This window comes from Glycine max, chromosome 16, assembly GCF_000004515.6.
Source record: "Glycine max cultivar Williams 82 chromosome 16, Glycine_max_v4.0, whole genome shotgun sequence".
Taxonomy (NCBI): domain Eukaryota; kingdom Viridiplantae; phylum Streptophyta; class Magnoliopsida; order Fabales; family Fabaceae; genus Glycine; species Glycine max.
Genome location: NC_038252.2, coordinates 36,242,032 through 36,253,927, shown reverse-complemented (window position 1 = coordinate 36,253,927; position 11,896 = coordinate 36,242,032). Strand labels below are relative to the sequence as shown.

Below are 11,896 nucleotides of genomic sequence, written 5' to 3'. Positions count from 1 at the left end.
AATTTTCATATCTATTTTTTTATTTTAAAAATCAGAAATAAGAACATTTTAAAGTAATTTTCACTCTTCACTTTTAGTTTTCTATTAATTATGTCATTCTTCGCATTTTTACGTCTTTTTTTTTTTCATTTCTATACTCTAAAAATAAATTTTATAAAGTATTTTTTTAAATCAAGAAACAAAAACATAATCAAACACATCTTCAATTTCTTGACCCTCTAATGTTTTCTTTCTCAAAACTCGTATCAAATATTTAAAAGCTGAAAATCTTACATAATAAACTTTATATGGCCAAATTTTGTGATACATAAATACTATGTAGATTATTTAAATAATATAAATATTAAAAATCAAACAAATAAATTTGGAAGCCAAACACATTGATTTAATGGGGTGAAAATTGTTACACGTTTTAATACCAAAAAATAAACAATATCACGTCTCTTCTTGCTATACTAAGCTTGACATGTGTGCAATTATTTTTTTAAAGTTTGACATGTGTCACGTTTCTAACACCGGTAGCCTAACATTTCTTTTCTGACAAGATGGCACATTGTTTCTAAAACACAGTTGACATAAATAACCGCCCATCGATTTTCTTATTATCATCAATATAATATATTATAATTTAATTAATACTCCTGGAGATAAAACAAAAGGACGCATTAGAATAGACTTTAGTGCATTAATTTCCATTTATATTTCTTTCCGCGGAAACGCGTAGATTCCTCAATTATCAACTTGTTGGTGGGTCCAACTCAGCATGAATTAATTAGGTTTTTCTTTTCAATATGTAGCAGAATTATAGTTTTAGACTTTAGGTCCAAGCAGCCTGTATCTCTTCGTTTAATTTATACTCAAATTTAAAAATGTAAGTCCACTTTAGAATATAAAATTTTAAACACTTAAATTTAATTTTCATACCAATAAATTTTGGTTTTATTATCTTAATTTATTTATTTATTTTACTATCTAAAAATATTATATTTGATTTCAATACTTGATAATTGTATAATTTGAGTTAAATTGATAGTCAATTTTGACTAAGAATAATTACAATTTTTTTTTACTTTAATGTTATTTTTAACAAAATAATGAAGAAATTGATATCATTATAATTTTGTACTAGTAAGATTCAAAAAAAGAAAATTTTAAATTTAATGTTTTAGAGAAAAATTGATGTAAAAACTTGAAAAAAAAATGTCATCGTAAGAGAGGGTTAAGTATCTTGTAGATATGAGTAAAAATTGGAATAACATTAACTTAACATTGCATCATAAAAATTGTAATAACATTAACTTAACATTGCATCAAGGGTCATTAGACATGTTAGGCCCTAACATATTTTAAATTTTGGATTTACCTTTAAGCATTCAAATACATTATCATCATCTTTATATTCTCTTTATCATCTTTTACTTTAAATCTTTATCTTATTTTTTTACCTCTCTTTATCTTCTATTTTAAATTTCTTATCTCTTGCTTGTAAATTGGGTTTGCACCAATCTAAATAAACAAAGTCTCTATATATTCGACATTCAGACTTTTGTTTTAACTTTACTACTTGTGACAATTTAATTTATATACTTGTTAATGAGTTAACATTACTTATCATTAGTGGACCGAGAATCTGTTAAATAATAATGTAGATCTGTTATAATTTCTTTACTTTAACATTGTTTTTAACAAAATAACGAAGAAATTTTTTACAAGTAGGATTCAAAAGAATAAAATTTCAAAGTTTAAGTGCTTTGGAAAATTGATGTAAAAACTTGAAGAAAAATTGGTCTCGCGAGGGATCAGAGTTAAGTATCTTAATAGATATGAGTAAAAATTGAAATAACATTAACTTAACATTACATCAAGGGTGGTTAAACATGTTATTTTAAATTCTGGATTTACCTTTAAACATTCAAACGCATTATTATCATTTGTATATATTATCTTTATCATCTTTTATTTTAAATCTTTATCTTATTTTTTTTTATCTCTCTTTATCTTCTATTTTAAATTCTTTATCTCTTGTTTGTAATTTGGGTTCACACTAATCTAATATGTAGATTCTGACATTCGGATTTTCGTTTTAACTTTACTACTTGTGACAATTTGATTTGATACACTTGTGAATGAGTTAACACTACTTATCATTAGTGGGTTGAGAATCTGTTAAATAATAATATAGATCTCAAATTAGAATCTTAGATTATTTTTTGGTGGATTTCATAGCGTTCCGTAGTATTGAAAATCTCTTAAGATATATATATATTTAGGGGTAAATCTCATTTTAGGATTTTAGACAATTTTTTTAGATCTCACATTGACTCTACTTTTAAATATTTTATTCAATTATTTATTAAACTAACTACAATTAATTAAGTAATTAATTTTAATGAAATATTGAAGGAAAAAAAATTAATAGAGCCTGAATTTGAAAAATAAAGGTTCACAAATGAAAAAAAAATATCAATTAAGTGCACAAATTATTATTGTTTGAACCAGTTTATACTATAAATATCTTTTTTATGAACATTTTACTGGGCTAAACAATTATTTCTGATCGTGTAAGCTTTCTTCTTCCAATTTTTTGAACTTTATTTGCACACCGTTTTTACTTCTTAATCTCTAAATATTTTAATTTGCGTTTAACTAGATTCTCATTCAAAAATCCAACTCAATATTTACTTGCTTTATACAAATATTTGTTCATTGAACATATGTTTTTCTAGGTGAAACAAATTCTTTGTGGCTACGATACTCGATTCTTACCATTTTATATTACTTTTGTGACTCGATACGCTTGCCTATTAGCATCACTGAGCCAACAATGACATTAATCTTAATGTGCAAATTATATTTTGAGTCAATTTATTATCCATTAGAATTAGAAGTTGGAAGATTCCATAACAAAAAGATAGTATGTAGTGGGCAATTTCTCTTTTGTGCTAGTTTTTAATTTAATATTAAATTCAAATTCTAAGATAAAATTAGAATTTATTCTAGGAATAATGAGTTTATTATATTACTTATTATTAAATCATCTACAAATGTTCATTTATCGGGGTAAGGAAACATGATGGTCCCATATATATATAACCTAACAATTTCTCCAAACTTCACACCTTTATTTTTAAGGACACAGAACCTAAGAATATCATAATTAATCGCTCCAAACTTGATAAGTAATAAGAGAAAATATTGCTGACATAAATTAAAAATAGAAAGAAAATCATAATAATAAATTAAGATGAAATTTATTCTAATTGTATATGGAGAAAGGCCTATGGATGCATCCAATAACAAATTGAGTCGTTTACGCAAAGAAATTAAAATTTCAAAAGATGTAATATGAATTCAATTCGTGCAATGCTTTCTCATGGGATTCTTTTCATTGCAATGCCTAAAGAAGCAGTCATGGAGAATTAAACTTCGATGAATACTAATTTACTTATCTATTTTTATGTGAATACTAATTTAGTTGACTTGCACTTAAATTTACAACTTTTTAGTTATTTAATAAAAAAAAATATTATTCCATTATTATGTTTGAAATTAAACTAAGTTAGAAATATTATTTCAAGTTGGATAAAACATGAAAGGTTATATATAGAAAATGCATAAAGTCGTGAAAGATGAATATAAATGAGTCGAAAGTACATTGGGTTAAGTCCATTTTTGACAACTGAAACCAAAATAATAAAATAAAAAACATGAAAAAAATAAGAAAAAAGCTATGGAAAACTTGCGTGTCCCCAAAGCTATGGTTTGTGGCAACCAGGGGTTTTCTGATGCAGAACTGCTGAGATATGGATCATCAAATCGAATATCTTGCTCCATACTGCTTTCTTCTTTGAATATATAGATTCCAGTTGCTTTAATGACTGAACCTTGTTCTCTTTTTTCTTTTATATGGTTTAACACAATTTGATATCTAATCTCCACATGGTTCCATTCCTTTTCCCAAGCCGCTTCTTCAAACCGATTAATATTATTTTTGAAAGCAAACGGTTGGAGATCAAAGATATATGTATGGTCCAATTCCAACATACTTTGTATCTTCTTACTTCCATAAAAGAATGGAAGTTTTAGAATTTTTCCATTGATGAACACCTTTGCTTTGACACCAATCCCAGTAGACACAGGTGCAATAACAAGACAAAGAAGTTTGGCAGGGAATTTATTACGAAACCAGAAAGAACTTGAATGTCCACTGCTTTGCTGATCCAACCACTCTGGTATTCTTGTTCCTGGAATCATAAAGTTTGTTCCTCCAGCCTCATGCAGTTTCTGTTAGTCATCATTCATAAAGAATTCATAAGTTTAACAACATTAAGTGCACTATACATCATCAAATCATGTACAGTAACAAAAAAGACAATACCTGATTTAAAAGCATGCTTTTACTCGAGGAAGTCAAGGATGCACAGTTTCTTGCATCGAAAAACTCTAAGTTTGGTGGAAGCCCTCTAATTTCCTGAAGATGCTCGCAATCACTCACCATAAGTGCTCTTAAAAATTGCAATTCTTTGAAGAATTCAGGAAGGATTGTGAAATTATTCCCCGATAGATCTAAATATTCTACATGAGTAAACCTCTTGGAACCTGTTAAAAAAAAATCATCACATAGATTGCAGTTTATGGCACGAAACTGACGTGCCTTTGAATATTGTATTGAGTCCACTTTTTCTTCACCTTCTTCCGATTCTACCCATTGCCACCTGTTGCAATCTGCAATGTAGAATGCAGACAGTTCGGGCATCATGGCTAAGCTAGATCGTAACTGAACAATTCCACACCTATTCAGGTTTATCTCACTGAGTCCAATAAGATTTTGAAATGAAAATGGCAATTCTTTTATGGGAAGGTCAATCAAATAAAGTATCTTTATGTTTTTCATCTCTCCTAATATTTCTGGAAAATACTCAAGACTGGAACACCCAGAAAGTTCAAGTGTTTCAAGAGAGGTCAAGTTGAGAGGCGGAAAACTCGTAAGCTTGCTGCAACCTTTAGCATTCAATATTTTAAGTTTATTCAGAAAACCAATTGAGTCATCAACTGCAACTAAACTCTCACACTCTTCAAATGAAAGTTCCCTCAAATTTGGGAGATCAGATACATCAGGTATCTGTGTTAAAAATTTGCACTGGTCAAAATTCAAAACTGTTAGATGCCCCAACTTCTGCAAAGGAAAAAAAAAAAAAAGAAGAAAAGAAATAAGAAACAAATGAATAAATTTAATTCATGGAATGAGGAAAATATACTCTTTAAACTTGCCTTCGATGAGCCATGGAACTCAAATGACTTAATGGAACTGTCGGGTAACTTGCATATAAGAAGGTTGTTCGGATGAAAGTTAGATGGTAAACAATCTTGTGCCATCAGTACTCTCAACTTCTGAAATATTGGACCTTTGAAAATTGCCATTTCTAATAATAAGTATTTTAAGGTTTTCCATCTTCATGAAGGCGTTTTCATTCCATTCCACTGTTTCTTCTTTGTCAGATATGGAGAAATCCAGACATATGATTTCAATTTCACTAGTTCCCTATTAATGCAAAAAGGCACGAATCAACCACATTACAACTTGTGTGAAATATCAATTGACTCGCTTAGAAAAATTTACAAATTATCAAGAAAAAGTTAACCATGATGTTAAATACGAGATAAACAAAAAAAAAAAATTCAACTATTCATGAGCTCACTCACCGTGTTGTGTTTTAAAACTTGAATTATATCTTTTGGTAACCATAATCTCTTGCACTTCCCGGGCTCTTTGGGTGATCTCTGCCGCTCAATTTCTCTACCCATGTCCTGAATCAGGTCGTGCATTTCAACAGTACCACTATCATAGCAGTCAAGCTTTATGAGAGATTTTTCAACCAACACCCCAAGATGATGCTTCTTGCAGTTACCATAAAGAGCACGGAGTATATCATCAACCTCTGTCCATTTATACCCTTTCAAGCAACAAGCAAGGTCAAGAAAAACATTCTTTTGTTCTTCTCCCAAAGCATCAAAGCTTACTTTTAGAATCTCTAGGATTTCATCACTGGGAATTCTTTTATAATGTTCCATAGCAGATTCCCATTCTGCTACAGTTTTTCCAAACAAGTTGGAACCTATGACTTCCAAAGCCAATGGAAGGCCAGAAGCATAAGTTACTACACGATACAAGACGTCCTCATAACTTGGATCAATTTTTTCTCTTCTAAAAGCATTCCAAGTAAGCAATTGAAGAGCAGCACTCTGATTCAAAACCTTCACCTCATAAGTTCTTTCAACCTCGTGATGTTTTAGCAGATGTTTGTCCCGAGTGGTAATGATGACTCTGCTACCGGGACCAAACCAATCAGATCTTCCAACAATAACCTTTAATTGCTCGCGCTTGTCAACATCGTCTAAAATCAAGAGAACCTTCTTTCTTCGGAGCCTATGTTGTATCATTGAAGCTCCTTCTTGCCAACTTGTTAAGGTGATGCCCTTCTCACCAAGTAATTTTGAAAGAAGGATGCTTTGAAGGTGTTTTAACCCATGTTTATTTGATTCTTCTCTCACGTTTTGAAGAAAACAGGATTCATCAAAATGGAGAGCAATCAAATTATGAACTGCCAGAGCAAGTGTTGTTTTTCCTAACCCGCCCATTCCATGGATTCCTATGATGTGGACATCATCGGATCCAACATCCAAACGCTTCATTACCTCTGTCACTGGTGACTCTAGACCAACTGGATAATCCGCAACATGTAAAGAAGCACGACTAATCTTCCTAGAGAGCTCCTCAACAATACTCCCAATAAACTTGTATTCATATGCATCTCTGTTTCAAACAAACAAAAAAAGTTCTGATGGAGTCAGCCTAAAATCCTTGCATCCATGTCTTGATAGCTACATTAATTGTCAAGGTTAACAAGAGCATTTCTTTTCTATTTAAATTTTACTAGTTAAATCATAATCCAATAAAAACCATAAAGTAAAATATATTAGTATGATTGTATACCCATCTTTGAAATGATAGCCAGACAAGTCAGCTACTTGTTGCAAAGCCATCCTCCATTTCTGCAGCTTCTCCTTCTTAGCTTTGAAGCTCTTCTGATGCTTAGCCATTGCTTCTCCATAACTACCTTTCTGGTGTCTGACATCAGAAGGATCTACCTTATAAAAGACCGGTATAACCAACAGCCCTTCACTCTTGCAGTGAAGGATGGTTACAAGTTCATCTAAACAAAACGAGGAAGAAGCATAGTTTTCAGAAAGCACAGTAATAGCAATCCTGGACTCTTGAATTGCCTTGGAAAGTGCAGGTGTTATTTGGTCTCCTCTGGGAAGCTCCTGATCATCAATGAAAGTGTAGATTCCCCTGTCATCAAGAGCTTTGTAGAGATTGCCAGTGAAACCATGGCGTGTGTCTAAACCTCTGAAGCTGAGGAACACATCATAGATGGATGCAAGGGAACGTGTTGTTGCAGGCATTATTAGAAGAAAAAAGAGTAGTATGATAGGAGTGTAGAATCAAACTTGAACAAATATGAAAATGAAAGTATACCAAATGCTGTGTGTTATAAAGAAGATAGCCGGCTAGCTATGAGGAAAAGTCAGGTCATGCTCTTATTCTCTGTTAAAAAGTCAGGCGAAGCTCTTATAAAGAAAGATGCTCTCACTTTTTTTCATTTTAAAAACTACTTTTTATATTCAAATTATTACAAATAAACCATAAAAGTATTTTTAATAATTGGTACTGTATTTCAAATAATTAACTGGTGGTACTACTAATTCTCCCGCCCCAAAAAGAATTCTTAATTAGAGAATCAAAATATATATTAACTAATAAGTAACCTGATAATTTTTAATCACAAGAGCTTCAAAATTTGTCTTTTATATATACAAATTTCTCATTGAAAGAGTTTTATAATTACCTTGATAATTTTGCTGAAAACACCCACACATAAGATGTTTTGCTTTAAGTCAGATGTATTTGTTCGAAAAGTAATGGAAGTTAATTTTGTATGATAAAAATCATATGAAAATATGAAAAATGTTAACCAATAATTTTACCTTTGGTAGACCACCTGTCTTTGTAATTAATATTCCCCTTCTCCAGGACTTAATGTCCATCCTCACCCCTCGTGTTATTAGAGTTGTTATTCTTAGGGGCAGAACCCTTCCCTATTAAAAATAATAATAAAAATTCAAGTCCAAGAATCCAATTGAAAAAAAATAGTACAAAGACCTAATTTAAAATTGCAAATAGTTTAGAGACTTGGAGATTAATTTAACCAATAACTAATGATTAGTTGAGAATATTAAACAAATTATGTTTTCAATACGTTTCACTATATTATATATATATATATATATATATATATATATATATATATATATATATATATATATATATATATATCAAAATGTTGTTTGACTGAATTACATGTTTTTGGTAAATAATGAGTTTATTGATTTGATCGATACATTATATTAATATTTTCAATTTGGAAAAATGTTTGAGTTATAATGTATCGTAATCTTTTTCATTGTCATATGTAGTATTTTAATAAATTTTCTCATTTATCTCATCCAATCTAATATTACATTAATTGTTACACTATATTTATATGATTTGTTTTAATAAATTATTTGGCATTTAAGCAAAAAATAATAAGAGTTTATAATTAACCAGAAAACCTAAATTTATGATTACTTAAAATATTTTTTTCTATAAAATATAGAAACATTTTCTTTTATATCATTCTATATTTATGAGCTACTAAATTTATGAAGCAATTCTAATCCATAAACTAATTAAATTTTAACCTTGAACTAACAACCTTTAATTAAAAATTAATTTTCAGCTTTGTACTAATTTACTAACTATTCTTTTAAACATAGCGTTAATCGTTTAGAACTCATAACATGTAAAAAAGACAGTAATATTACGTGCAAATATTGATGGTGTCCCTTCTAGTTCTAGCGTCTTCCGGAACTGTTGTGCACAGCACCATTTCGCCCCCAAACTGTAAAATGGATTATATATATATATATATATATATATATATATATATATATATATATATATATATATATATAATTCAAACAGCTATTTCATTTTTCTGAGTCCACCCCAACGTCCTCACTCCTCACGCAGATACCAATAATTATAAAAAATATTTATTTAAGATATATAAATTTAGGTAATTATTTTATTTTTTTTCTTTTATTTAAGATTTTATTTATGCATTTTTTTTATCTTAATTTGTAAATTTATAGTTTTTTTTCTTCAACTTATTATTTTGTTAGATTGCATGTATTTATTAATGAATTATTTTGTAAGAATATAAAATGGATTGAATTGGAATTTGTAACAAGGTTTTGTGAAACCTTGAGGTGGAAATTGTAGGTCAAGTGTAGTCAAGCTAGGAAATGAGGGTCTAGTTATAGTCCTCATTTTTGGATAGATACAATTAAGCTGAAGAGAAGATGTCGGCTTAAGCCAAACAACTTTTGACTTAATCTAAATTAAGACAAAAATACATAATTAAAAATATGTAAAATATGCTTCTTTTTTTTTTTGTTTAAACATATCTTCAATGTTAGCCTTTTATTTCTAATACATTATGGTCGTTATGGATTGATCACTGGTAACTTAAATTTTAGATGAGATTATTATTGAAAAATATTTTTTATTTATTTTAAATTGTAATAAAATGTTTATTAAATCTTAGAGCTAAGAATAGAATGAAGTTAATTAATAGTTATCATTGAATCATTGAGCTTAAAACAAACTTTTTTATTAAATACGTAAGAGATTGACATTTAATAAAAAAATTAGGTCTTTTTATCTAAGAAATTAAAGATTAAAATATTATTTTTGAACTAGATATTAATATTGAATTTTAAGTTAAATATCATGTTTTAGTGTAAAGAGAATTTTGATTTGATAAAATTTAATTTTGACAATCTTCTTCATTTGAATTTCATATTTGTTTATTATGTATTTATTGAAAATTTTAAAAATATTATAACTTCTAATTTTGTTTTAATTTATTTTTATTGTTGAATGTTATACTCAAATCATCATTGTTTATTTGTTAATTTAAGTAAAAATTTATGATATTTAATAAGTAATGTGTAATTTTTTTTATAGAAACAATAAAAAAAATATGAGTTAACAACTTGATATGGTTGTCAATGAATCAACACAAATCAAACCAAGACAATTGACTTCTAGTGAAATTGTTTTGAAAAAATTAGACCAATATTTTATAAAAGCCATATTATGACTTATTAAGAGATAAATTTATATCATATTTAAAAGTCTTGTTAGAAAATATACATTTAAATAAATTAACATACATATGAATTAGATCTCAATAATATATTTATACTATATATATTTTAACCTCAACTCTTATAGAAATATACACTCAACTATTACAACTTCTACTTGTGTATTTTCACTTTTGTGTCATATTTTAAATAATTAAAAGTAATTTTAATTTTTACAATTTACAATTTAATTTATATAAAATAATTCTCATTAATTTATTAGCCAATTAACCTATTTAAAATTAAAATAGATCAGAAAATTTTTTAACATAAATAGATTTTATGTAGGCTAACAAGTTAGATCCGGCTTAAAAGAAAATATCACTTTACAAATCTGGGAAGGCTTAAAATATGAGTTCTTTTAAATTAAAGCTGTGAGCTCACACTTTTATGTTTTTATCCAGTCTTTTTTCTTTCTACCAAACCCATCCTTCATTTCTCTTCCAGCTCTTTTCTATTTCTTCTTCATATATTCTCTCTATTTTTCTTCTATTTCAATTCAATCAAAAAAGTATATTTTATCTTTAACTTTTCTAAGCTAGCTTTAAAATAACTTAGAAAAAGATGAGTCAACCATTTTATTTTGAATATACAATTATTGTGAGTCAAAACCCTTAAATAATGATAATAATTATTTTACATTTATATGATATGAAAATAAATCTTCTTTAATTCGGGTGGTTTTGTAAAACTGCTGGAATCAAATCTTAATTGTCTTTTTATTTCATTAGTTTTCGAACACTTTTGAAAACATATTAAATTTTAAATTTTAATTGTACGTCCTGAATCAAATCTTTTGCCAAAATATATTAATGTTCATTTAGTAGGGGTTTTATGAAAAAATATTCTGTAGATTTTCAAAGGTGTACTTTGTGGTACTGATTAAGTAAATAAACAAAATTTAGAATGTGGTTCATAAAAAGTAAAATACTAGAGAAGTGAAAAAACCACAATGAGGAAATAGAAACTAAGAGCCTAATGACGTTCAAAAGCCATGCTCATGGCATTCGCAAGAAGCAAGGTGGCCATGCATGTTTGGTGGGGCACTGATATATGAAAACCCCATAGCAACTAAGAACCTGACCTAGCTAGCACCCATTTCAGCTTAGTGATTTGCATAGTTGTTACCCTCACGTAGGATATGAAAATTCTGGTAGACTCATTATTGCTCCAAATAGTTCTTGAATTCATAAGCTTAACAACAATGAAAAAGTAATTTACATGTAATTTTTAAAAAATTATCAAAAAATATTTTAGTGACACAAGTATTATAGTGTAAAAAATTATCAATAATGACGAAAATTTTGTCGGTATTACTTTAATTCATCCTCTTGCATGCACTAGCTGCATTACGTGACTGGAGTATGAGCAACACTGCACCTTCTTATTATACCCCTAACTCCTAAATAATTGAATTACATGGAGCAGACCCGTTATCTTTGCATGAAGAACATTGGACAACCCAATGCTTCCATGCATAAAACCCCAATAAGGTTGTTTTGATTGAACATATTGCCAATCATTATATTACCAACACCTATAACTTGTATTGATTTTGAAGAATAACCTTAACCAACTG

General features: G+C 28.5%; 1 pseudogene across 1 annotated transcript; it reads right to left on the bottom strand.

Moving 5' to 3' along the window:
• Positions 1–3,581: 3,581 nt before the first annotated feature.
• LOC100787843 (TMV resistance protein N-like) lies at positions 3,582–7,537 on the bottom strand (annotated as a pseudogene). Its single transcript, XR_001385324.3, has 5 exons — positions 6,995–7,537; positions 5,704–6,814; positions 5,272–5,542; positions 4,379–5,176; positions 3,582–4,284 (listed from the first exon to the last, which is right to left on the bottom strand). The product of XR_001385324.3 is annotated as a TMV resistance protein N-like (transcript).
• Positions 7,538–11,896: the final 4,359 nt, after the last annotated feature.